We start from the raw sequence: 26,596 nt of genomic DNA on the forward strand, positions 1-26,596 counted from the left end.
CCTGTCACTCTTCCAAACTCTTGTATAAGATCTAGCAGTCTCTGTATTGAGTCTCTTGGGTCTTCTATGTAGAGAATCATATCATCTGCGTATAGTGAAAGCTTGACTTCTTCATTTCCCATTTGGATTCCTTTGATTTCTTTTTCTTGTCTTATGGCCTCAGCGAGTACCTCTAGAACTATGTTGAACAGCAGCGGCGAAAGCGGACATCCTTGTCTTTTTCCAGATTTCAGTCTTGTTCCAGATTTCAGTGGGAAGGGTTCCAGTTTTTCTCCATTCAGTATGATGCTGGCGTTGGGTTTTCATATATTGCTTTGATTATGTTGTGAATTTTTCCTTCTATACCTACCTTGGTTAGGGTCTTTAGCAGGAAATTGTGTTGGATTTTGTTGAAAGCTTTTTCTGCGTCTATTAATACTATCATGTGGTTCTTGTTTTGCAATTTTTGGATGTGGTGTATCACATTTATGGATTTCTGAATGTTGAACCACCCCTGCATTCCAGGGATGAATCCTACTTGATCTGGATGAATGATCTGTAGGATGATTTTTTGAATTCTATTGGCTAGGATTTTGCTGAGAAGCTTAGCATCAATGTTCATCAGAGAGATAGGTCTGTAGTTTTCTTTCTCTGTAGGATCTCTGTCCGGTTTGGGGATTAAGGTAATGTTGGCTTCATACAATTGGTTTGGAAGGGTTGCTTCCTTTTCTATTGTTTTAAAGAGTTTGTAGAGAATTGGGGTTAGTTCTGTTCGGAATGTTTTGTAGAATTCTGCAGTGAAGCCATCTGGGCCTGGGCTTTTCTTTGTTGGGAGATCTTTAATCACTGATTCAATCTCTACTTCAGTTATGGGTGTGTTCAGGTCATTTGTTGCCTCTGGGCTAAGTTTTGGCAAGTTGTATGAGTCTAAGAACTTTTCCATTTCTTGGTGGTCTTCTGATTTGTTGGAGTATAGTGCTTTGTAGTAATTTCTGATTATGTTTTTAATGGTTGCAGTGTTTGTTGTTATGTTGCCTTTTTCATCTTTGATGCTCTTAATTCTTGTTTTCTCTTTTTGTTTCTTTGTCAGGCAGGCCAATGGGGTGTCTATTTTGTTTATCTTTTCAAAAAACCAGCTTTTTGATTCATTGATTTTGTGTATTTTTTTTTTTTTATTTCTATCTGGTTGATTTCCTCCCTTGTTTTGATGATTTCTTGTTTCCTGTTCTGTGTGGGGCTCATCTGCTGCTGTTTTTCCAAATCCTGGAGGTGTGTGTTTAGTTCCTGTATTTGGCGCCTCTCTTGGGCCTTGACATGGGCTCCAATTGCGATGAATTTACCCCGTAGCACTGCTTTGGCAGTGTCCCATAAGATTTGGAATGTTGTGTCAGAGTTTTCATTGGTTTCCATAAATTTTATCTCATCTTTAATTTCTTCTCTGATCCATTGTTCAGCCTCCAAGAGTTTCTGTGTTTCCTTGGGCTTTTTGAATTGCTGATTTCCAGTTTCATTCCGTGGTGGTCTGAGAGGGTACATGGTATGATTCCTATCTTTTTGAAGTTGTTTAGGTTTGCTTTGTGTCCTATCATGTGGTCAATCCTGGAGAAAGTGCCATGCACTGCTGAAAAAAATGTATAATCTGTGGCATTGATTTAAAAATTTCTATAAATGTCTACCAAGTCCAGTTGTTCTATTGTCTGTATGAGCTCTGTTGTTTCTTTCTTGAGCTTTTTTTGTTGATCTGTCTATTGTTGTTAGCGGGGTGTTAAGGTCACCTGCTATTGTGTGCACATCAATGTCTCCACTATTGTGTGCACATCAATGCCTCTTAAGTCTGTAAGTAATTGCTTCACGTACCTAGGCGCGTTGAAATTTGGTGCATATATATTTACAATGGTGATTACTTCCTGATGTATCAGTCCCTTCACCAATATATAATGACCTTCCCTGTCTTTTTTGATGTCTGTCAGCTTGAAGTCTATATCATCTGAAATTAGAATAGCTACTCCAGCCTTTTTTTCTCATCCATTGCCATGAAATATATTTTTCCATCCCTTTACTTTAAGTTTCTTACAGGCTTTTCTGGTTAGATGTGTCTCTTGTAGGCAACATATAGTTGGATGCTGTTTGATGATCCATTCCGTTAATCTATGCCTTTTGATTGGTGAGTTTAGGCCATTTGTGTTTAGAGATAATATTGAGAGAAATTGATTTTGGGCTTCCATGAGTGTGTTTAAGTGTGCAAGTTTGTATTTGCGAGTATTAGAATCTCTGCCTGGTTGACTATCCTCTTATGTGTTTTAGTTGGGGGGGGGGGGTTCTTCCCATTTGCCATCTTTGATTTTGGCTTTCATTTTTTCTTTCTGGGTTTAGCACCTTCCTGAGGAGATTTTCCAGAGCTGGTTTTGTGCTGATGTATTCTTCTAGTTTCTCTTTACTGTTGAAATATTTAATTTCATTCTCAAATACAAATGAGAGTTTTGCTGGGTACATTATTCTCAGTTGGCAGTTGTTTTGTTTCAGGATTTGAAAGGTTTTGCCCCACTCTCTCCTTGCCTGGAGTGTTTCTTCTGATATGTCGGCTGTGATTCTGATTTGCCTTACTCTGAAAGTAATCTTGTCCTTTTTTCTTACTTGTCTCAGAATAGTTTCCTTGTATTCGCTTGAAGGCAGTTTGAGGACCACATGTCTGGGTGAGGATCGCTTTGGGTCGAATCTATTGGGGTTCTCTGACCTTCCTGCATTTGTGCTGGATTTATATTTTTCGTGTTCTGGAATTCCTTCTGTATTATCTCATTGAACACCCGTTGCAAGCCTATCTCCTTTTCCACTCCATCTGGAAGGCCTATTATTCTAATTTTTGATTTTTGAGGTTGTCTTTCATTTCCTGTATGGACCTATTGTCTTTCTCCAGATTTGTCTCCAAATGTTTGATGAGCTGCTGCCTTTCATTCTGAATGTCTTCCAATTCTGATATTCTGTCTTCTGCTGTGTTCATTCTGTTGGTTAGGCTTTCAATTTTGTGTTCTATATCGAGGATTCCCCTTTTCTTTTTTTCTCTTTTTTTTCCTTTTTTTCTCTTATTTTATTTGCCATATGTTTTATTTTTTTATTATTTTATTTTATTTTTTTATTCATTGATTACATTGTATTATGTGATACAGTTTCATTGGAACTAGGAATCACCCCACCCCTCCCCCTCCCCTTCCCCCATGTGGAATGTTCCACCTTGTTGCATATCCACTGATCAAGTACAGTTGAGATTCCCTCTTTGCGAGCATAAACTAAACATAGAGTCCAACATCTTATAGTCCAATCTAGTTCCTCAGCTTCAAGGGCACTGGTTTTCAAACTGTGTTCTGAAGAGTATTAGACATTCTAAGAAGTCCCCTTAGTTGTCACCATGGTGGTAAAGATGCTTTTTGCAGGTTTAAAGGCCCCATTACTGCTTCACTGCTTCACCCAGAACAGCTTCACTTTTATTCTGGGCTTCTGTAAGCTTTTTATTCAAAGGGCATCATGGTTACAAAGCCTTTGGAAAACCAATGATCTAAGAGTAAGCTGTTCAGAAAATGCTTGATGATGTATCAAGAGGTCTTTTCTGGAATCTGATTGGAGGCTTGTGATATGCTGTCTGGCAAAAGGGATTCCTTGGTATAATTTCTTATAATTTGTGTGAAAATCAGTTCTGGTTCCTGAGTAATCCCGAAGAGGGTGTCAAGTTCACTGTGCCTTTGTTTTGATCCCAATGGGTCAGAATTTCTGCTTTCTTATTCAATAGGCTACTACAGATATAGAGAATGAACAGGGTCTAGTGATGACCTTGATGGAATCCCAGTTCATGAACTTCAATCATTTGAGATTGTGGAATGTTATCCAATGCCCTTCACAGAGTTTCCCTTTCTCCAGACAGTGTAGAGAACTTAAAAAAAAAAAAAAGAAAAAAATGCCCTGATCCAAACTTATGTGTCTCTGAAGGCTTTAACTGAAGAAATGCGTATTTATGCAACAAATTGGGTCCTAGTGATGAAATCATTTCAGCTATTTGGCTTGAGGCCTTGGACATGACTATAAAAGGCTCTTCTGACTCTGTGTGGAACAAGACAGGAGTGGAGGTAAAGGCCACATCATGATGGTTGAATGCCTCTTGGATCACAGTGGTCCACTGGAATGGTGTCTTCATCAGTAGTAAGGTGGTAGAAATCACCATGGGTAAAAATCCAGTACCAGATTTGTAGGCCAATGGAACAGCACAAGGAAGGTGATCAGAAGGTCCACGTGAACACTCAGCAATCAGAGGAGGCACATGATGTAATTCACTTTGGATGGAGTGTCATCAGTGTGCACTGAGTCTGAACAAAAACTCAGGTCTTCGAATGGCACTGGTGGCAGTGTTGCTCAGTTGTCGCTTCTTTTCTCACAGCAAGGTCAACAGTCCCTGTTCCCGCCACAAAAAGACTACCTCCAGAGTTCCTGCCAGTACCCGAAAAAAAACTCTTCTGGGTTCTGGGTCAAGTTCTTGAAAATCTGTCATTGCTCACTGCGGCTGCACTGAGAGATATCTGCTTCAACTACTGTAGAATGCCGCAGCAAAAACCTTTTCAAATCCCAAACCTGGACATGTTGTGTTCTGTCTCAGAATTTCAAGCTTTTGAGCTCCAGTTGTTTATTTCCTCATTTCTCTTGAGGAAAGCACCTTCTCACCACACTTTTAAGGTTCTTTTGAGGTACATCCAGATTAAATTACAAAACAGCTAAAAGACCAACACATTTTTCTCCAACACAGTCATTTCTGTGGAATTGAGATAAGTTGTCTCTGCCCTTTAGATAAAGGGGATAAGCCAACTGATACTTTTTTCAGACATTTGAACTAAATATCAGAATTGGCTAATTTCTAGTCAGACAAAATACACTAAAATGTGTCTGTGTTCACTTGGTTAGAGCTGTACCACTTGCTAAGCACCACTCCACAAAGTGAAAATGTTTGAAATCCAACCGTTCAAACATTTTTGTAATAGTGTTTACTGGATAATGGCCTGGAATTTGATAAAAGCAGCTGACAATTAACACAGAAGCAAAAATTGGCATTTTGGCCATCTGAATCATCACACAAGCAATAAGAATACAAGACAAGTTGAGGGAAAGTTAAAGATTTGGAATAACTTCCAAATCTGGTGATTTTGAAGTTCAGCAGTTCTAATACAACTTTTCAAAGAAGGTTAACTTTAAATAAAGAAAATCCCCTCCCCCCCAAACACATCTTCAGGAATCCCATGCCAGGTTCAGTCTGTTCCAGTGAGGACGTTTGCAAACCAAAAAACAAACCCCCGCGCATCAGTATTTGTTGGGCTTGACAGCACCCGCTGAAAGTAAGCCTGTTCACTACCAAGCACACAGACCAGGGAGACGAAATAAGATCAGGGAACAGGTGGCAAACACAGTCACAGGGCGGGGGGTGGGAGGAAGGTCAATAAAGAGTGGGGAAAGGTGGTCAGCCACCAGTATAAACAGCAAACAAACACAAAGGATTTGCTGGGTCAAAGAAGATTAAACAAACTTCTTGATTCTACAGAACACATCCTCTCCTTTTGTAGCTGCTTTACCTTGGGTGCTACTATACCATATATGTATACGCATCAGCTACCCTTCAGGAACCCCGTGGCGGAAAGAAGGGATCCGGAATAGAAACCAAGCAGGAGAGCACTGGTTACCCCCCAAATATCTGTTATGCATAGAAACAGCTCACATAATCCCAGGGACTCAAACAAGGGTGTTTAAGTGGGTTGTGAAGGGTCCCAAATGACACCTAGGCCTCAGTTTCCTCCCTGTGCCATCAAGGAATTGTGGCTCTTAATAGCCTCTGGAGTCACGGCTCACAGAGGAAAACCTGCTAGCGACGGCTCCCCATCCGTTCAGGAGTGCACATCTGTACAAACTTCCGCATACAAATTTCAAGGAGTTTGGGGATTTCCAGCTCCAATTCAAGGTTTCTCAGCATGTGTGAAATCCAATCCGAGGATGGGGCAATTGCTCAGTTCTCTCACAACTCAAAAAAGAAATATTTTTAACACAAGCAATGATCTTTTCTTTTCTTTTTTTTTTTTTTTTTTTTTTTTTTTTACGTACACGTCCGCTTTGCCATGACCAAAGCGTTTTCAATCCCACACACGATAGGCAGAGGAGGAAACTGAGGCGCACACAGACGACAGAGTGCTCGGCCTAACATCACTCGGCCAGCTGGGGACCAGGCCCGGAAGCAAAGCCAGCTGGTCTTCCTACTCCAGGGTTCGTCTCTCCACCCCGGAGCTGCAGCCGCAGCGCTCGCTCCTCACTAAGGCGGCATGAGGAGGAAAAGGCAAAGGAGAAAGCCCACCACCAACCATCCTCTGGCCCCCTGCTGTCCCCCAGCTGGGTCCTTGCAGGCCCCGCAGGGTGACGCCAGGCGTCCAGGCCGGCCCCGGCCACCCCCTCCTCCCCGGCAGCAGCCGCAGCCACTGCTGCTGCCGCCGCCTTTCCGGCAGCAGGGCGGGCCGCCGACCACCCGGACGACTCCTCGGCAAATTGCAAACGCATAGGCCGCCGCCCGAGTTCTGCGGACCAGAAGAAACACCTGGCGCGACCACCAACGGCCACCGGAAGCGCCGCGGTGGTGGCTGGGCCTGCGTCCCAAGAGCGGGATGCCAGAGCAGGAGAAAGAGCCGCCAACCGATCACTCGATCGACCACGCCCCCGCCCCTTCACCCTACCAGACCGGGGAGGGCGCGTCAGGGTTTCTTCGAGTTAGGGGCCTGACTCCCCAGGCGACGAGACAAGATGACTCCTCAGGTCGGCGAGGCAGCTACCTTCCCGGCTGCGTTGTTCGGCCTGCCACCCACCCCGTACTGTGGATATTTCTGTTTTAAGGTATGGTAGCAGACACCCTCTATTGGGATGTCATTTTAAGTGACTATTATACATGCAAATAACATTTTTGAAAAGATTTATTTATTTTTATTGGAAAGGCAGATATTCAGATAAGAAGAGAGAGAGAAGGATCATCCATCCAATGGTTCACTCCCCAAGTGGCCACAAAATCCTGTGCTGTGCTGATCCAATGACAGGAGCCAAGATATTCCTCTGGGTCTTTCATGATGATGCAGTATTCCGAACCCTTGGGCCATTCTCAACTGCATTCCTAGGGCACAGGCATGGAGTTGGATGGAATGTGGGGCTGCCAGGATTAGAACCAGCACCCATAGGAGATCCGCATGCATTCAAGGTTATGACTTTAACCAGTACATCATCTCTCAGGGGCCCATCAAAATAACACTTAACAAAACTAAATCTAGGATATGAGAGGATATTGTAGGATATCTAGGATATTGTAAAATAAAGAAACTTGAGGCAAAAGAATGTAAACACAGTCAAAAAGTAAAATGAAAACTTACATAATATTCACAAAAATGATCAGAAGGAATGATGTAAAGGGCACAAAGATAAGATGCACATGAGATTGGCAAGACACATTGATCACTGCTCCCCAAACAGAACTGCACTCTCTGCAGGAATATTTTCCCCTCTACTGCAGCCGCTTGCTCAGCAAAGCCTGAAACATAACCCAAAGTCTAACTGCATCAAAGACGTGCTAAAGCACATCCTCCAGGTGGAGTGATGGAAGCACATGACATTAGGGCAACGATCAACACTTGGGCAGATAGGCCACAGACAGGCAGCGAGCAAAGGGACTGCCTGGGTGATGTCTGCATTTGGCCAAGCAAATTGGTAAGGAAGCAGTTGGAGACACAGAAAGACTGCTAACATGTTGATTTGCAGACAATACATGGCTTTCCAGCCTCTGAGTATGTCATCTGGTAGGAGAGAGGCAGGGCCTATGTCTGGATGGCTTGCTGTGACAGGTATAGAAGCCTGCACTTTCAGACTCCCCACTGCTTTCACATTTGCTCAATTTCTATTGACACTGAGTGTTTATCCAATCCTGGGGACATATCTCTGCTATTCCATGGTGGGGCTAGAAAGGCTGTGGATTAGATTATTTGCTTGTTTGGAGCCAATGATCATGTTGGATTAAGGGGGAGAAACAGTTATGAGAATGGTTGGATGTTTGGGCACACGCAAACCTGTTAATGTCTGGCTTCAAAATAAGCAACAATTGGGAGACTGAAAAAATAGCCTACCTGAGAGGACAGGCATAGAAAGGGAAGCGCTGAAAGTGAGACAGGGTGCGGCTGGAGAGAGATCTGTGGACCAAAGAACCACAGGAAGGAGTGCCAGAAGCTCCCTGGACATCAAGCATCCAAGAAGAAACACATAACTCGGAAGAAATCCAGAGAAGGAACGCAGGAAACACAAAGACCTGGTTAAAACGTGGTGAGTCATCCCGGGAAAGGGGCGCATCAGCTGGAAGCCCAGAGGACCCAGGGCGGCTGGAGACAGCGGGACGGGTTGCCTTTTGCGAAGGCCCCTACCAGCAGCAGCAACCGCCCCCCTCCTGGCGGAACTTCCAACAACCAAAGCTGTGAGAATGCTTGGCACTCTAAGCAACACGGGCTCCTAGAGGCACCTGGCTCAGCAGCTTTGTTGTGGAGTGGGCACCGGTGACTCCGGGACACACAGGAACCCAGAGAGGTGGAGTGCGCCAGGGGTGAAAAAGAAAAAATTTTCGGGCTTTTGGCTCCCTGAGAGAACCATACTGAGACTGACCCAGCTCAGTGCCCCCTCTCCCTTGGAATTCTTCCAGTCTGAAGCTGTGCGAGAACTGAACACTCCAACTTGTGTGGGAGCCAGGGCGTAGGGCTCCTACGGGGCGCCCCGAGTGGTGCAGCACAGGAGACTTGTGCAGCTTGGCTTTCTCTACCGTTTCAGAGGCGTTGCCCCACTGAGGACTTCCTCCTCTGTGTGGGCCTCTGCTGCTCGAGCCTTGGGATCCCCGGCCCTGGGCTGTATTGGAAAGTTCTGCAGGCCTCAGCACCAGTCTGCTGTCCAGAATTCCCACTCGGGAGTGCTGCTCCGGAATTCCCTCTCAGGTACTGCTCTGCTGAGAGGAGTGGCGCCGCCTCCAGGAACCCCAAGCAGACTCTTCTGGGCAGGGCTCCTGCTGGAAGAACCAGTCTCGCCGATTCCGCTGCTCTGGTTTGGCCTCTCCCGCTGGGCCCAGCAGGGGATTCTGCCTGAGAGAGGATACTTTCTCAATTGCACTTTTTCAACCGTGGAAGCAGAGTGCTGGGGGGCGCAGGGCTGTGGGGAGCACGCAGCCGTGCCCCTTCTGGCTTGTTCTTCTGACCAGGTTGTGGGGTTGTTCCTAATGTTGCCCAGCCTCTGGAGCTCAGGCTACGCCCAGCAGTAAGAGCCAGTGGATGCTCTAGCAGCCGTTCCACTGTTCAGAGCTCGTGTGGGGACTTCTGAGCCCCAGTCCACGACCCCGTTGTGGTTCCCTCTGCACTCTCTGGGAGCTACTGAGGAGTGGAGAGGCGCTTCAGGGGACTGTGGACAAAAAAGTCAGACGCTAAAATCCCAAAACAAAAAGAAGTAAAAACACAATGAGGAGAAGTATCAGAAAAAGCAATGACCCAGAAGAAAGATCAAGCACTCCCTCCCAATACAACAAAAAACTAATCTCAATATCTGAGATGCAAGATAAAGATATAGAGAAAATACCAGTGAAGGACTTTAAGAAACTAGTGATGAAATTCATCAGAGACAGTGAGAAGCATTGGGAAGAGCCCAAGGTATTTGAAAACCATGTCACTGCAGAAATAAATCAAGTCAAAAAGGGAATCCTCGATATAGAGCACAAAATTAAAAGCCTAACCAACAGAATGAACACAGCAGAAGACAGAATATCAGAATTGGAAGACAATCAGAATGAAAGGCAGCAGCTCATCAAGCAGTTGGAGACAAATCTGGAGAAAGACAATAGGTCCATACAGGAAATGAAAGACAACCTCAAAACATCAAATATTAGAATAATAGGCCTTCCAGATGGAGTGGAAAAGGAGATAGGCTTGCAACGGGTGCTCAATGAGATAATACAGGAGATCTTCCAGAACACCAGAAATATAAATCCAGCACAAATCCAGTAAGGACAAAGGACCCCCAGTAGATATGATCCAAACAGATCGTCACCCAGACTTATGGTCCTCAAGCTACCCTCAAGTGAACATAAGGAAACTATTCTAAGACAAGTAAGAAAAAAGGAAAAGATTACCTTCAGGGGAATGAAAATCAGAATCACAGCCAACCTATCAGAAGAAACGCTCCAAGCAAGGAGAGAATGGGGTAAAACATATCAAATCCTGAAACAAAACAACTGCCAGCCAAGAATAATGTACCCAGCAAAACTCTCATTTGTATTTGAGAATGAAATCAAATACTTCAACAGTAAAGAGAAACTTGAAGAATACATCAACACGAAACCAGCTCTGGAAAATCTCCTCAGGAAGGTGCTAAACCCAGAAAGAAAAAATGAAAGCCAAAATCAAAGATGGCAAATGGGAAGACCTCCCCACTGAAACCCATACAAGGAAAGTCAACCAGTCAGAAACTCTAATAGTTGCAAATACACACTTGCACACTTACACACACTCATGGAAGCCCAAAATCAATTTCTCTCAATATTATCTCTAAACACAAATGGCCTAAACTCACCAACCAAAAGGCATAGATTAACGGAATGGATCATCAAACAGCAACCAACAATCTGTTGCCTACAAGAGACACATCTAACCAGAAAAGCCTGTAAGAAACTTAAAGTGAAGGGATGGAAAAATACATTTCATGGCAATGGATGAGAAAAAAAGGATGGAGTAGCTGTTCTAATCTCACATGACCTAGACTTCAAGCTGACAGACATCAAAAAGGACAGAGAAGGACATTATATAATGGTGAAGGGTCTGATCCATCAGGAAGTAATTACAATCGTGAACATATATGCACTTAATTCCAATGCACCTAGCTTCGTGAAGCAACTACTTACGGACTTAAGGGGAGACATAGATACACACACAATAATAGTGGGCGATCTTAACACTCCACTAACAACTATGGACAGATCAACAAAACAAAAACTCAACAAAGAAACAACAGAGCTCATACAAACATTAGAACAATTGGACTTAGTAGACATCTTTAGAACTTTTTATCCTAAGACCACAGATTATACATTTTTTTCAGCAGTGCATGGCACCTTCTCCAGGATTGACCACATGCTAGGACACAAAGCAAATCTAAACAACTTCAAAAAGATAGGAATCATACCATGTACCCTCTCAGACCACCACGGAATGAAACTGGAAATCAGCAATTCAAAAAGCCCAAGGAAATACAGAAACTCTTGGAGGTTGAACAATATGCTATTGAATGAACAATGGATCAGGGAAGAAATTAAAGATGAGATCAAAAAATTTATGGAAACCAATGAAATCCCTGACACAACATTCCAAAACTTGTGGGACACTGCCAAAGCAGTGCTATGGGGTAAATTCATCGTAATTGGAGCTCATGTCAAGGCCCAAGAGAGGCGCCAAATACAGGAACTAAACACACACCTCCAGGATTTGGAAAAACAGCAGCAGATGAGCCCCACACACAACAGGAAACAAGAAATCATTAAAACAAGGGGGGAAATCAACCAGATAGAAATAAAAAAAAATACACAAAATCAATGAATCAAAAAGCTGGTTTTTTGAAAAGATAAACAAAATAGACAGCCCATTGGCCTGACTGACAAAGAAACAAAAAGAGAAAGCAAGAATTAACAGCATCAAAGATGAAAAAGGCAACATAACAACAAACACTGCAACCATTAAAAACATAATCAGAAATTACTACAAAGCACTATACTCCAACAAATCAGAAGACCACCAAGAAATGGAAAAGTTCTTAGACTCATACAACTGCCAAAACTTAGCCCAGAGGCAACAAACGACCTGAACAAACCCATAACTGAAGCAGAGATTGAATCAGTGATTAAAGATCTCCCAACAAAGAAAAGCCCAGGACCAGATGGCTTCACTACAGAATTCTACAAAACAATCCGACCCGAACTAACCCCAATTCTCTACAAACTCTTTAAAACAATAGAAAAGGAAGCAACCCTTCCAAACCAATTGTATGAAGCCAACATTACCTTAATCACAAAACCGGACAGAGATCCTACAGAGAAAGAAAACTACAGACCTATATCTCTGATGAACATTGATGCTAAGATTCTCAGCAAAATCCTAGCCAATAGAATTCAAAAAATCATCCGACAGATCATTCATCCGGATCAAGTAGGATTCATCCCTGGAATGCAGGGGTGGTTCAACATTCGGAAATCCATAAATGTGATACACCACATCCAAAAACTGAAAAACAAGAATCACATGATAGTATCAATAGACGCAGAAAAAGCTTTCGACAAAATCCAGCACAACTTCCTGCTAAAAACCTTAACCAAGGTAGGCATAGATGGAAAAATTCACAATATAATCAAAGCAATATATGAAAAACCCAACACCAGCATCATACTGAATGGAGAAAAACTGGAACCCTTCCCACTGAGAACTGGAACAAGACAGGGATGTCCACTTTCTCCACCGCTATTCAACATAGTTCTAGAGGTACTCGCTGAGGCCATAAGAGAAGCAAAAGAAATCAGAGGAATCCAAACGGGAAATGAAGAAGTCAAGCTCTCACTATATGCAAATCACATGATTCTTTATATGGAAGAGCCAAAAGGCTCAACACAGAGACTACTAGAACTTATATGAGAGTTTGGTGGAGTGGCAGGGTACAAAATTAATGAACAAAAATCAACAGCCATAGTGTATGCTAATAGCCCAAAGATGGAAAAAGATCTAACCTGCAACATACCGTTCAAAATAACAGGGAAAAGTATGAAGTATCTAGGAATAAACCTAACCAAAAATGTAGAAGACCTATTTCAGGAAAACTAGAAACTACTGAAAAAAGAAATTGAACAAGACCTCAAAAGATGGAGTAACATCCCATGCTCCTGGATAGGCAAAATCAATATATTGCCAAAAGCAATATATATATTCAATGCAATTCCAATCAAATTGCCAAAAACATTCTTCATGGAACTGGAAACAATGATCCAAAGGTTCATCTGGAAACACACACACACACACAAAAAAAAAAACACTAAAGCTAGAACCATCCTGAAGAACAGGAAGATAGTAGGGGGAATCACAGTCCTGGACCTCTGGACATACTATAGATCAGTGGTTATCAAAACAGCCTGGTACTAGCACAAAAATAGAGAGGAAGATCAATGGAGCAGAATAGAAACACCAGATGGGAACCCACACAGATACAGCCAAATAATCTTTGATAAAAGGACAAACGAAAATCCAGGCAAATGGGATGTTCTCTTCAATAAATGCTGTTGGGACAACTGGTTGATAGCCTGTAGAAACAAAAAGATAGACCCACATCTCTCACCATACACCAAGATCAAATCTAAATGGATAAAAGATCTAAACCTGCATCCAGAAACCTTCTAACTTTTGGAAGAAAATGTTGGAAACACACTGCAACACTTAGGGGTAGGACCTCACTTCCTAAAAAAGACTCCAAAGGCAGTAGAAATTGAGACCAAAATAAACAAATGGGACCTCATCAAACTAAGAAGCTTCTGTACAGCTAGAGAAACAATCAACAAAGTAAAAAAGCAGCCCACAGAATGGGAGATCTTCGCACACGACATAGGTGCTAGAGGACTAATCTTCAGAGTATACAAAGAATTACAAAACAGCCAAAACACCAAAATAAACAAGCCACTCAAGAAATGGGCACGGGAAATGGGCAGACAATTCACAAAGGAACAATCCCAAATGGCAAATAAACATATGAAAAAATGCTCAAGCTCCCTGGCAATAAGGGAAAATCCAAATTAAAACATCAATGAGATACCACCTAACGCCAGTAAGGGTGGCCCACATGAAAAACACCAACAACACTTGCTGGCGAGGTTGCGGGGAAAAGGGAACCCTACTCCACTGCTGGTGGGGCTGCAGATTGGTACAGCCTCTATAGAAATCAGTATGGAAAACACACAAACAACTCAAAATCGATATACCATATGACCCACCTATAGCACTCCTAGGAATATATCCAGAACACTTGTTTTATGAAAAACCAACATGCACTCCTACATTCATGACAGCACAATCAGTAATTGCAAAAACATGGAAACAACCAAAATGCCCATCAGCAGAGGATTGGATAAGAAAGGTATGGTTCATCTACTCCATGGAATACTACTCAGCTATTAAAAAAAACAAAATGCAGTCCTTTGTGGCCAAATGGGCCAAACTGGAAACCATAATGCTAAGGGAAATGAACCAATCCCAAAAGGTTAGATACCACATGTTTGCCTTAATTTAAGATGATATGATGTGAAGCATATCATATTATGTTATGGATATTATGTCATTTGTAGTATATAAACTAAAATTGAACTGTGAATCGGGGGTCACAGAAAGTGGTTAAGAAATCGCATTTATTTTTAACATGCTGACTGCTCAATATCATGTCAATTAAATCCATAATGATGTTAGTTGTTGCAGATGGTATATTAGTGGTTTTATTTGACAGGGATGATACTCTGCTGACTCTGCCCTCAGACCAGAGAGGGTCTTCCCAATAAGTAGTTGGACTTGTCTGGACTATGGGATGTTGGACTCTATGCTTGGCAAATTCTTGCAGGGAGGGAATTTCAACTAAAGTTGAACTGTGGTTATGCTTCTGGGTGGAGGAACCCACCATGGGGGAGGGTGGGAGGGAGAATCCCAGATTCTATGTAATTACAACACAATGTAATTAATGAATAAATTTAATAAAAAAGTGAAAAAATAAATAACCAACTATTTCTGTTATTTTGTTACCCATGAATACAGGCCAATCCTGACCCTAAGTCAGGATTTTCTTCTGAGTCTCCCACGTGGGTGCAGAGTGCAAAGGATTTGGGCCGTCTTCACATTCTTTCCCAAGCCACTAGCAGAAAGCTTGATAGAAAACGGAGCGACTAGGACACAAACTAGAGGCCATAAGGTATCCTGGTGCATGCAATGCAAGAACTTCAACTGCTAAGATACTGCTCCAGAACACAGGATTTTAAAGGATTTTACTTCCTTTATCCTTTTAGATTTGATCCTAGTGTATGTTCAAAGATGCAATGTAAAATCTGCTTCCTGCATGGTATCAACCAACTGTCCCTAAAGCATTTATTGAAGAGACCTCCCAATTTTCCTAGATTGTCATCTGTATTTTTGTCAAAGCTTTTTTTTTCTGGATAAGTCTGTCCGGAATCCCTTCTGCTGCTTCTATTCTACTCCACGGAATTTCCTCTGTCTTTGTGCAAATTGCAGGCTATTTTATTCACCACTGCACTATAATATGTTCCGAGGTCTGGAATTGCTCCACCCCCCCTCCCACCCTGCTAAATGCCTATACTTCAAGATGGTTCAAGATATTCATGTTTTTTGTAATTCTACATGATCCCTTGTAATATTTTTCATTTCTGTAAGGATTGTTTTGGCTATTTGATTGGGATTGCATTGAATGTTTATATTGCCTTGGGTAGCTGAACAATTAAATGATACTGATTTTACCCATCGAGGCATATAATATGTTTCTCTAGTTTTGAAGTCTTCTTCAATTTTTTTTCTTTTTAAACTTTTTTGTAATTTTTTTTTCAAAAGCATCTTCCAAATATTCAATTAGGTTCATTTCTAGATACTTCATTTTCTTCTATGTTATTTTAAGAAGTATTACACAGTTTAGATTATTTTCAATTTTCAGGCTTTTTGCATTCACCATGGCTATTAATATTTGCTCATTTATTTTGTACCTGCCACTCTATCAAACTTTCATGTAAGTTCTACCGCTCTCAGAGTAGAGGCTCTTGGTTCTACCATGCTAAGTATAGGATAATATCACCTGCACATAATGATAGCTTGACTTATTCATTTACTAAGTGGATTCCTTTGATTTCTTTTCTCTTGTCTCATAGTCTCAGCAAACACTTCTAGTACTCTGTTGAAAAGCAGTGGTGATAGTGGACATCATTGTTTTGTTCGGATGTCAGTGGCAAGGGAGCCATTTTTTTTTCCCATTCAGTATGATGCTGGCATTGGGTTTTTCATATATTGCTTTTATTATACTGTGGATTGTACCTTGTATGCCTACCCTTTAAAGAGTTTTTTGCAAGAGGTGGTGTTTAATTTTGCAGAAAGTTTCTTGTATGTCCATTGGGACTAATATTTACTTTTGTTCTTCAGTTATTTCTTTAGATTTTTTTTTTAATTTTTATTATTTTTGACAATATTTACATAGTTAATTAGGGTAAAAAGGCTCAAGGGCAATAGGAATGTGGGTAAGACTATTATTTTGATATTGTTACCTTCATGGCATACTGAGGAAGAAGCCTCATGCAGTTTCCCACCCACCCCAGGACCTGAATGTGGAGCATGCTATGAGATAAGAGCTCAAGTGGTTTTGATAGTTAACTAGTTATGAATTGCTGCCAATCTCCCCACTCCAAGCATGATGAAGTCATTGAAGAATCCACCAATTGACATAGTCCATCATAGAGTCTCCATTTGCCCAGTATTTCGCTGTCAACATAAAGCTGGGGTGGTAGATTGACTTGTTTTTTCTTCTTGTCTTTTCATGGTTAGGTTCTGAGTCTGGCAGTTTGGGGAGATCCCAAAGAAACTTTGAGGTGTTTCTAGACCAGATTCTTGTATATTCTAACAAGTACAGGGCCTGGCACACTCCATCACCCTGATCAGCTGTTGGTTGCAATTGCTGGGTTGGTTCTGTTTTTAGTCCCAACTTCCACTGGAACCAATGGGTGTTGCAGTCCAGCCTGACTCTGCCCAGCACATACTCGGCCCTCACATAAACTAGTGTGAGCTGCAGCCCAGTCAGAGCGACCCACAATAACCCCCACCAAATCTATCCCCTACCCTGGGTTGCCAGTATGTGTAGCAGACTAGTCCACAGTGTCCCACATGCCATTTGGCTCTCATACATGACGATGGATATTGAAACTTGGTTCTAACTAACCAGCTCAATTATCCAGCCCTCACAGATGTTGTTGAATGCCTCCACGTCCTAGTTTTTGTGCTATCCCGTGGGAGTGGTAACCCAACAGGGAGGAGCCCACTATTTCCCTCCCAGGTCTCTCTCACTCATGAATTATGCACTCTCCAGGTGGTTCTGTGGTTTGACTTGACAGAATTAGACCTCAGTGCCAACTTCTGCCAGCTGATGTTGTGGCTAAGCCCAAACAACCCTCACCCACTCTAATTTTTTTTTGCACCAGCAGGAATAATCTGACCAGTTTGGTTTTTCCCTGATCTAGTCCTTGTAAGGCCAACAGGTGTTATAGCCCTGTTCAGTCTAGTCTGCCCCTATCCCAGCTCACGCTCTCCAATGGGAGTAGCTGTCCAGCAAGGGACCCCCATCCAATTCCCCATGCTGGCTCTGCCCCCTCCCTTCCTGGTCCTCACAGGTGCTGGATTGGCACATCAGTCACATCCGGTAAAGGCAACCTTACCTTGGCATTCCGTATGGTGTACTGCTTTTGTCATGACCAAACCTGACTCAAAACACACTCTGTTCTGGTGCTCGAATTTTCCAGTAGATAACATGAAATGATTCAGACTGGTCTTGCTCTGACCCATGCCAAATGTATGCCAGTGGGTAAGTTTCCATGGCCTGTTATGGGCTGTTTCCTATTGTGTTCTTGCGCTTACCTGCTGGGTCTGTGTCCTGCCAGAGAAGTCGCTCAGGCTTACCCATCAGAACCTATCCCAGTGCCAGATTTGGCACGTACCAGGGGGTCAATGAGCCAGCCCTACTCAGTTCACCTCCTGTCCTATCAGGAACAGTGGCTGTTCCTGACTGGCCTTCAAACCAAGCTGCTTTTTGCTGTTGGATGTTTCAGCCCAGCCATGGCTCATCCATATCCGCATATAGCTCACACATCGTTCAGTAGGGGGTGAGACCTAGCCTAGTCCATCTCACATATAGCCTGGTTCTCCAGGACACTAGATGGCGTTAGGGTCTAGCCCAGCTTGGTGCATCCAATTCCAGTAAACACTTGTGCCAAGGGAGACTACAACTGTATCCTGATCAGAACTCAGTCCCCATTACAGCCCATGCGTCCATTGGTGGGAATCTCAACACAGTTAGTGTGTCCCCTTAGCTCCCCAACTGGGTGTGTTTCCAGCCATAGATCACGCGTGTGCCAGTGGTGCTCTGACTCAGCTTGGTTAATCCCCTCACCTATCCTGGTCTTTGCCTCAGAAACTGTGCCTTAGCATCCCTCACTCACGCTGACCAGTAGGTGCAAGAGCTTAGCTCGGTGTGACTTGTCTTCCATCCTGGTTTCTAGTTTTGCTTATAGGCTAAGATTTGCTCTGTCCTGCCCAGTACATCCTATTCCATTACAAATTCACACATTAGGCAGCTGTTGTAGCTTCTTTGTCCAACTTGTCCAACTCCTAGGTCTGGACCACATGTTCACCAGCAGGAGCTATATCTCTACAGGGGAATTTCCCAAGTTCCTCCACTTGATCAACTCCCAGACCCAGTTCTCATACATGCCATTGTGTTTTAGACCAATGCTTGGCAGAGTCTGGCTTTCCATTTGCGCTTGCATAAACTGGTGAATGTTGCAGCCTGCCCACCACACATCCTATCAAGGATGCACATTTGGTTGCTGCTGCCTTGACCGGTCCAGACTGTTGTGGGTTCCTTAACCTGTGATTGACGGTAAGCTCCTTGGTCACACCTAGCTTAGTCTATCATCACCCCAACTCTTAAGCTAACCAGTGGGGCTAGAATTTTCCAGAGTGTATGGCCCACACATCCCCCACAATATCTACCCCAGATATAGTTTTTTTTTCCAGATATTGTTTTAAAATGCTAGCTAATGTCATGGCCCTACCTAATGTGACCCTTCTGCTGATAAATTATCATGTCAGGTAAGGTGGAAGAACTTGGGGAAATCCCCATGTGGAGAAATAGCTCCTGCTGGTGAACATGTGATCCAGACCTAGAGGCATGAGACACTCTATCCTGGGACCCAGCTGCAGCCGAGAGGATGCAGGAAATTTAAACCCCCAGGCTCAAGTTTGTTCCACTCCCCAATCATGTCCACCACTCAATGAGAGCGGGAAGTGGGCCTCAGGCCCCAATCTGCCCTGCCCAGCCCAGACCCAGAGACTTCCCCCTCGGTGTATTTACCCTGAAGGGAGCAACCCCCGGAGCCCAGGCAGGTCCGGGTACAACTCTTCATGTGCATGTGGTAGCTGGTGGCTGGGATCCGGACATGAGATGCCCCATCCTGGGACCCAACCACAGCTGAGAGGTAGTAGTCCCTGGGAACTCTTCAGATCAAGCGAAAGACATGAGGACTTTCACAGAAATGCTGAAACCTTTGGTAAATTTATTTGGGTTCCAGAGAAATATTTCTTTGGAATCTCATGTGGGGGGGAAACATTGAATGGGTGGGCATGCAAATTATTATGCCACTGTTTCAATTGAAGAAAGATAAAATGGATTCCATAGCATGCACACATTCAGTAACATCTACCACAGACATTGGAAAAACCATAGGCCATGCTTCTCAAGTGCAATCAGTACAATCTACAAAGAGAATGTCAATTCAGCAATACAATTTGCTCATGTCAGAGCCCATTATGCCAAAATCCAGTCATATCTCCAGCAGTGGGGATCTCTTGAAGTGTTTGCAGGCCCCAACCAAACAGTGTTTGCAAGCATTGTTCCCTTTTTCCATGGTCTTAAGTGAGAATTCTACAGCAAGCACCCCACAAAGAGAACATGGATTCTTTGACTTAACCAGGAGTCATGAGACAAACCTTAGACATAGAGAGAGGAGGAAGGGTCCTGACTGCAACTTCACATATAAGAAATCTGTAACCCATCTTACGCAGAAAGGAAGGCACACATTGAGAAATCAAACGAACACACTCCTGAGAACACTCTCTGTAAAGACAAAAGAATGCAGACCACTCAACTCAAGGAGGAAGAAAAATGAGATCAGGTTGAGAATGAGCCCAGTCTCTGGCTCAAACAGCCTCCATGTCTTTAGGGTGCAAGAATACTTCAATAGGTAGCATTCAAATGAGATCAGCTAGTTCAATATCCCCATCATAACCAGCCTTTTTTATGTTAAATCATCCTGATGCTGAGCCCCAGGATATAAAAAATGTGGTGAAATTATTCCAGGTATACAAAGGCAATGTCTTCAAAGTCAAATTGTCAGAGAGAATAAGGTCTTATGTAGGTATCAAAGTTCATCCGCCAGGTGCAACTCTGCAGTCTTTCAAGGACACTAAGGTATTTATTTAAAAGGCAGAAGAGGTGGAAGATGGAACAAGTGCACAAAATATGCAGCCCATGGCAGCTTCCTTGCCTGTGGAAATACAAAAGTCAAATTTACTTGCTGGTTTTGTGGTCGGCTATTTGATGAGCAGGAGCAGTGGATAAGTCATGGCCAACAATATTTGACAGAAGCAACTTGAGACTGGGATGTACTCAGTTCCAATGGCAAATAAATCAATGTTTGATGTAGAAATTAGTATGTTCCCCAAATGCAAAAAATAACATCAATTAAAAGAAAATCTTTTACAGTAAAATTATTGTCTGTTGATTTGATCCAGATGTACTGAGCTCTGTGAGGCTATACCATGTGATTGGTCTGTCACAGCTGCTGGAATCCCTTGAGTTGTGTTTGTCAAGACAGTTGTACATGATCTTTTCATTGTGAATGGCTGCATTTTGACTTGTGTGCCTTAGATAGCAGTTTTTCCTCCAATTCCATTTTAGAGATTCCCATAGGCTGTGATTGTGGCCTACTGTCTAATCTATTTGGCCAATACGTGGAGCCATCTTATGGTGAGCCTGTCTCAGTATGTGATGCAACATCTTGAAAAACAGCAGCAGCAAATGGACTGTGGTATTTACATTCATCCTGGCCTTCACTGAAACTCAGAAGCATTTATCTGTGTTGTCACCCTCATGAACAAACTGAATCCAAGTCCCTTGAGGGTGCTTAGAAATTGATATGTATTGATGCAATTCCTGTGTGTGTGTGTTTGTGTGTGTATGTGTATGTGTGTCTGTGTCTGTGTTTCTGCCTCTTTCTCATTTCAATATCTTGTATTATATGAAACAAATTAAGCACATATGACTGAAATGCTACAGTTGGGTTTTGATTTCGCATATTGATTTTCCTGATTTTTTATCCCCAAAATTCAGTTCCTGTTTAATTGATGTCTCAATTTCTGTGCCTGTCTTTTGTATTTCTGCACCCACATGACATTTTGCAAAATTTTTAACACCATAAAATATTAAAAGTCTCTTCTGTAATTGACTCACATATCAATTCAATATTTTATCTTTATTCAGTATACCACTTCTAGATTATCGATTAGATATTTCCACCCAAGCCAATTAAATGCCTCAAACGGATTGGCCATACCTGTAAATTAAGCATGCATTGTATTCAGGTGCCATTCTACAACCCCCGAAGGCTAAAGGCTAAATCCTTATGGCAGACAAATGTTACTCACTATACACCATTTGGTAAATTAAAATGTGTTTTTGTGACTGTAGACACTTAGTCTCATACAGCCTGAGTTGCAGCTCATTCCAGAGAACAATCCAGACATATGCAGAATCATTTTTACAGTATTTTGCTCTTAGGCCAGCCACAGCAGATTAAAATTGACAATAGACCATGCTTTGTTAATAAAAAATTAAAAGAGTTCTTTCAATATTGGAAGAATAGTCATATTGCTGGAGTCCCTTATAACTCCCAAGGACAAGCTATTATAGATTCTATTGATATTTTAAGAACTCAATTACAAAAACAAAAAGGGGGATTTAGTCCCCATCAGCAATTAGGCTCAGCATTATTTTCATTACATACACTATCCTTTTTTAAATGAGTGAGTAGCCTGTTTTCAAAGAATTGGTTCAGTCAAGAAATTAAACCTGAGGTTATTTTAAGATGGAAGGACCCAATGACTGGACAATGGAGAGGTCCAGATTCATTATTTACAATGGGCAGAGGATTTTGGTGTGTCTTCCCTATAGGGGAAAATAACCTAGTATGAATACCAGTCAGAAGGCTCAAATTTTATATAGATAATTCAAAAAATCCAGCTTGTGATGCCTAAGAACCAGAGGTTCCTGAGACCAATTCCTCTTTTAAGCCATGGGGATTAAGGTTGTACAGGAAATGATATGATCAGGTGTCATTTTTTCTCTTCAATTAATCATTCAAATTTACTCTTTAGTGTTGGGACTCAATAGGGTATAGCAGATCTCTCCAGACCCATCCCACCCCCATCCGCCAGAAGTGTGTCCAGCTCAACTTGCCCTTCAGTCACAATTCCCACTTCCCCTAGTTTGGCAACAGGTAATTTATATACTTCAGATCCTCTCTGGACCCTCATACAAGTGTTATGGGAGGTCCTAAATATGTCAGTTTATTTTCACTCATATTTGATGTATATGTTATAATGTTCAACCCCTTCTATGAGGTCCTTGCAGTAATATATTTATATATATATATATTGAACCAGCCAATGCCTCATCAGTGCTACTGGCAGCAACTGGGCACAGCAAGCCTCACCATGCCATTTGTACATCAGACTTTGTGTTGCTAAATTCCCTCCTCAACACCGGCCTCTGTGTAATTAAATTATAATGGACACCTCCAATTATCATTATTTGGTCCCTGCCAATGACCTGTAGGATTGCCAATCCGGATTGACTCCTTGTGCCTCTGGAAAAATTATTAAATAGTAGCAGCAATGATTTTGTATTTTAATCATATCGCTTCCAAAGATAACATATCATGAAGAGATACCCCCCCAAAAGCCCTCTAACCTATTCCTGAGAGTCAGTGACTGTCAACACCCTGATTGCCCTAATGGGCCTGCTTCTCATGGGGGGAGGTATAGGCATCTCTGCTATTATATCAGGACCAGGCAGGGGTGGCTTGAGTCAGAGTTAATTTTCCGTGACTCACCATCTTGATTTTCACCTCTGTTGACCCTTTGATTACCTTATTACTTCTATTCAGTCTTGCTCCCTACATTTTTAATAAACTTGTTCAGCTTATTCAACAGTGCTTTAGGACTGTGACCCTTTTGGCTGAAGTGGTTGAAGACTGGGCTGCTGGTCACTGTCCACCCAAAACCTGGGTTCATGTCGCTTTTCAATAAGTCACCAAAACGACCAAGCAACCCATAAATTCTTTAAGCCCATCGCTTCCATTGGCCAGCTAGCCATTTACAGGTAAGATGCTGGGGTTTCTGTGGTGGGTTTGGATGACAAGAAGATGTGAAGAGTATTGTTCCATTGCAGGCTGGGCTGCAAGGAATTTCCCATTATATGGCAAGCGCGTATACAACCACCTGAATGCAGCTCTACCTCCCTTTGCGTGGACACCGGACAATCCCATGGAGAATTCTGTAATGTATTTAGGCATTGTCCACCTCTGTGGAGTTGATGTTTATTATCAATGTGAGCTTGGAAGTTGATCTTGCTGATGCCTTTTTTATGCAAAAGGACCTTTTATTATTGTTGTCTCTGCCCCAATAAACCATGTGCTAATCAAGGATGTTATATCACCAGGTGTAGTGGGAATCTATTCTTTCCCTCTTCCTTTGATCTTTAGGTCCTTCCTTCTGCAATGCATTTTCTCCCTTAACTGACTCAAGGTTAAGTTGTACAATGTGGATTGTAGTAGGAATGTGTTACTGATTGATATGCACCATCTATTGAGAACTTCCTGACCGCAGGCTCAGGATGGATAACACCCTGCTTTAAGGTGAAACAAACTGTTAGAATTACCATTGGAAATACTCACTTGACCATGATGTAAAAAGTTTGAGTCAGAGTTTGACTGTTTCTGTATAAATAAGGTTTACATCTTTCCCGCATTGTCCATTATAATCATGAAATTGTAGTGGTCTATTTCATTACTCTTTATGCCTCATTCATGCACCCTTCTCAAGTTCTGAACTCAGCTTGAGCTGGACTCTTGCAGTAAGACACACAGAGGAGGGCAACCTATGACAGGCACAGACAGTATGGATCCCTTCCCCATTTATCAAAGAAAGGGGGAGATGTGGGGCTTAGGGGCAAAGGGGTCACCAAGTCAACAAGATGGTGACTAACAGTCAAGGTTACTGGATTATTCATGGCTAGCAAGATGGTGACCAAGGACAGCCCAGGGCATGAGCCATGGCAGGATTCATGTTGTTTCAAAGAAAGACTGATTGGCCAGGGCCATTTCATTCATCTACCTGTGGTCTATTGGAGATGGCCTCCACAGTTGTGCTCTTAGTAATTGGCTCCTAGTTTCTCCTCTGCTGGAATTCCTGAAATTCTTGGCCTGAGGTTTTCCATTACCCTATATAAGAATCTGCTTCCCAAACACACCGGAACTGCTTAATCAGAACCCCTGTCCATCTGTTTGTCTCTCATGTGCTAGGAGGCTCAGTGATGTGCAACAGGCTCACTCCCTGCAGCAATAAGGTAGTAGACAAATCTGTTGGGATGACCCTGCAAAACAACATCTTGCTGTAGTCTGTTTTAGTTTCAGTAATACCTAGTAAATAAATACATACTAGGTAAATGCACTAACTTGAGTTTGCTAGGAGCCACAGACTTTTTGGCCTTAGACTTGGCCTACTTGACGCCTGTTGCATTGCAAAGCCTGCCTTGGGTAAGCATTGCCACAGCAAGCAGGATATTAGGCCAAAACAAGCCGTGCAAAGCAAGTGGAACAGAAATTCCACCCTTGTTCCTGTTCAAATAGTTTCTGCCCTGTTTCAGTATAGATAACTAGTTCCTTCCCTGTTTCAATGAGGATGATTATTTCCAGGAAACCCCTCCTGAGGAGTAAAATCAAGAGTGACGGGCACTCTTTTCACTAAAACTGTGTGTCCATGTGTTTCTTGGGCCAGCAGCATATGGGCTACCACTCCGGCCTTCCCAGTCTACCCTCAGGGTTTGAGCGTTGTGTCCTGCAGGTCAGGACATGCGTTAAAGTTATGTCTAACCAATCAATGTTCATTCTCTTTCCAGGCACACAAGATGGTGCCCAATAGGGTACTGCTGGAGCATCAGGGCTGTTGGTTTTCTGATCCCTGGACACATAATTTCTACAGGATGCAAAGCTGTCACTGCCCTACCTGTGCGATCAACTAAGAGTGTTAGCCATAAATGCCCATTATGGTACCTGTTATCCATATTGTGAGCTCCATTGTACCACTGGTTGCTACGCAAAGTGCTCTCTTCTTTCTCCATTTGCTGCTGGGCCAAACTGTTTGAACAGTTTGCCTAGAATCAGTCTGGCTTGGCCACTTTTCATGTTAACCCAAGCTCCCACCTGACTGCCACAAGAACTGACCTTTGGCCACAGTTGCATTCCTGGATGTTGCTATAGTGAAGATCACCACTCCCTATATACATATTATTCTTATGTTCATTGATGTGCATATGATGCAATGTATTTGCATTTGTTAGATGAATTTGATTTGATTCTGCTGTTTGATTATGGACATTTTGTGTTTGATTCTGTTGTGTCTGGCTGAAAAGTCTTTGTATGCATGCTCATTAGAGATATGAAGGTGTAATTTTTTTCTACTTAAATTTTCTATTTAATTTTGAGTTAAAATAATGCTACTTTCATAAACACTTTGCAGATTTCTTTCTGTTCAATATTTACTCCTACATCTTAGTTTGTATTCTCTCCTAACTACCTAACTTGACTAGAATCTGATATGAAAGTTGCCCAAAGTTACACTGTTGAAATCTATTCTTACTGTCTTGTTTGATAACATTTGCTTTACAGCTTTGGTTGCTTTATAGATCTAGTCTCTAATGCAAACTTTTTTCTTCATATGTGTGATGTCTTTTTAAGCTATTATTGTAGTTTTTCCATGCTTGTGAATTCTTGTTTTGTGTTGGCATGTTTGAGTGGTATGGTGATTTTTATCCATTCAGCTGAGTTCAATATTTTGGTTGGAGAATTAGTCCATTTTCATGCGTGATTGCTATTGACAAGATCAGTATATTGCATTTTGCTTACTATTTAATGATTCTCCCTTTCTATTGAAATTCACCAGTAATCTATTCATTATTGATCTGTATTTTAGTTAACACATAATACAGATGTTCATCACAATTTTTTCTAAGTCTAATCTGGTTGTGGTAAATATAAATGTTTGCATTTATGTGGGGAATTCTTTGTTTCTCCTTCCCTGTTATAAAATAAATTCAGTGAAAGAAAACATTCTGATAGGGGTGTGTGTGTGCGTGTGTGTGTGTGTGTGTTTTGCTTTTGTTTTTTTGTTTTTGTTTTTGTTTTTGGTTTTGTTTTTTAGTTGTTGGGTATATAATTCCACTTTAGTTAAATGTATGGGCTTTCTTCTGAGCATGGTGTTTTTAATCTTGATGTTTTTCCCTTATATGCTTTGTTAACATTTTCAAGTTTTTCATGATTTTTCTTGTCATTAATGTGAACATTTTACAGCAGAATGTTTTGGAAAAGATTTTT

At 42.2% G+C, this 26,596-nt stretch overlaps 1 pseudogene; it reads right to left on the bottom strand.

Annotated features, from left to right (window-relative positions):
* Positions 1 to 5,994: 5,994 nt before the first annotated feature.
* LOC131478729 (taurine up-regulated 1 protein-like) lies at positions 5,995 to 6,734 on the bottom strand (annotated as a pseudogene).
* Between the last annotated feature and the right edge of the window lie 19,862 nt (positions 6,735 to 26,596).

The sequence above is a fragment of the Ochotona princeps genome, chromosome Y (assembly GCF_030435755.1).
Source record: "Ochotona princeps isolate mOchPri1 chromosome Y, mOchPri1.hap1, whole genome shotgun sequence".
Classification (NCBI taxonomy): domain Eukaryota; kingdom Metazoa; phylum Chordata; class Mammalia; order Lagomorpha; family Ochotonidae; genus Ochotona; species Ochotona princeps.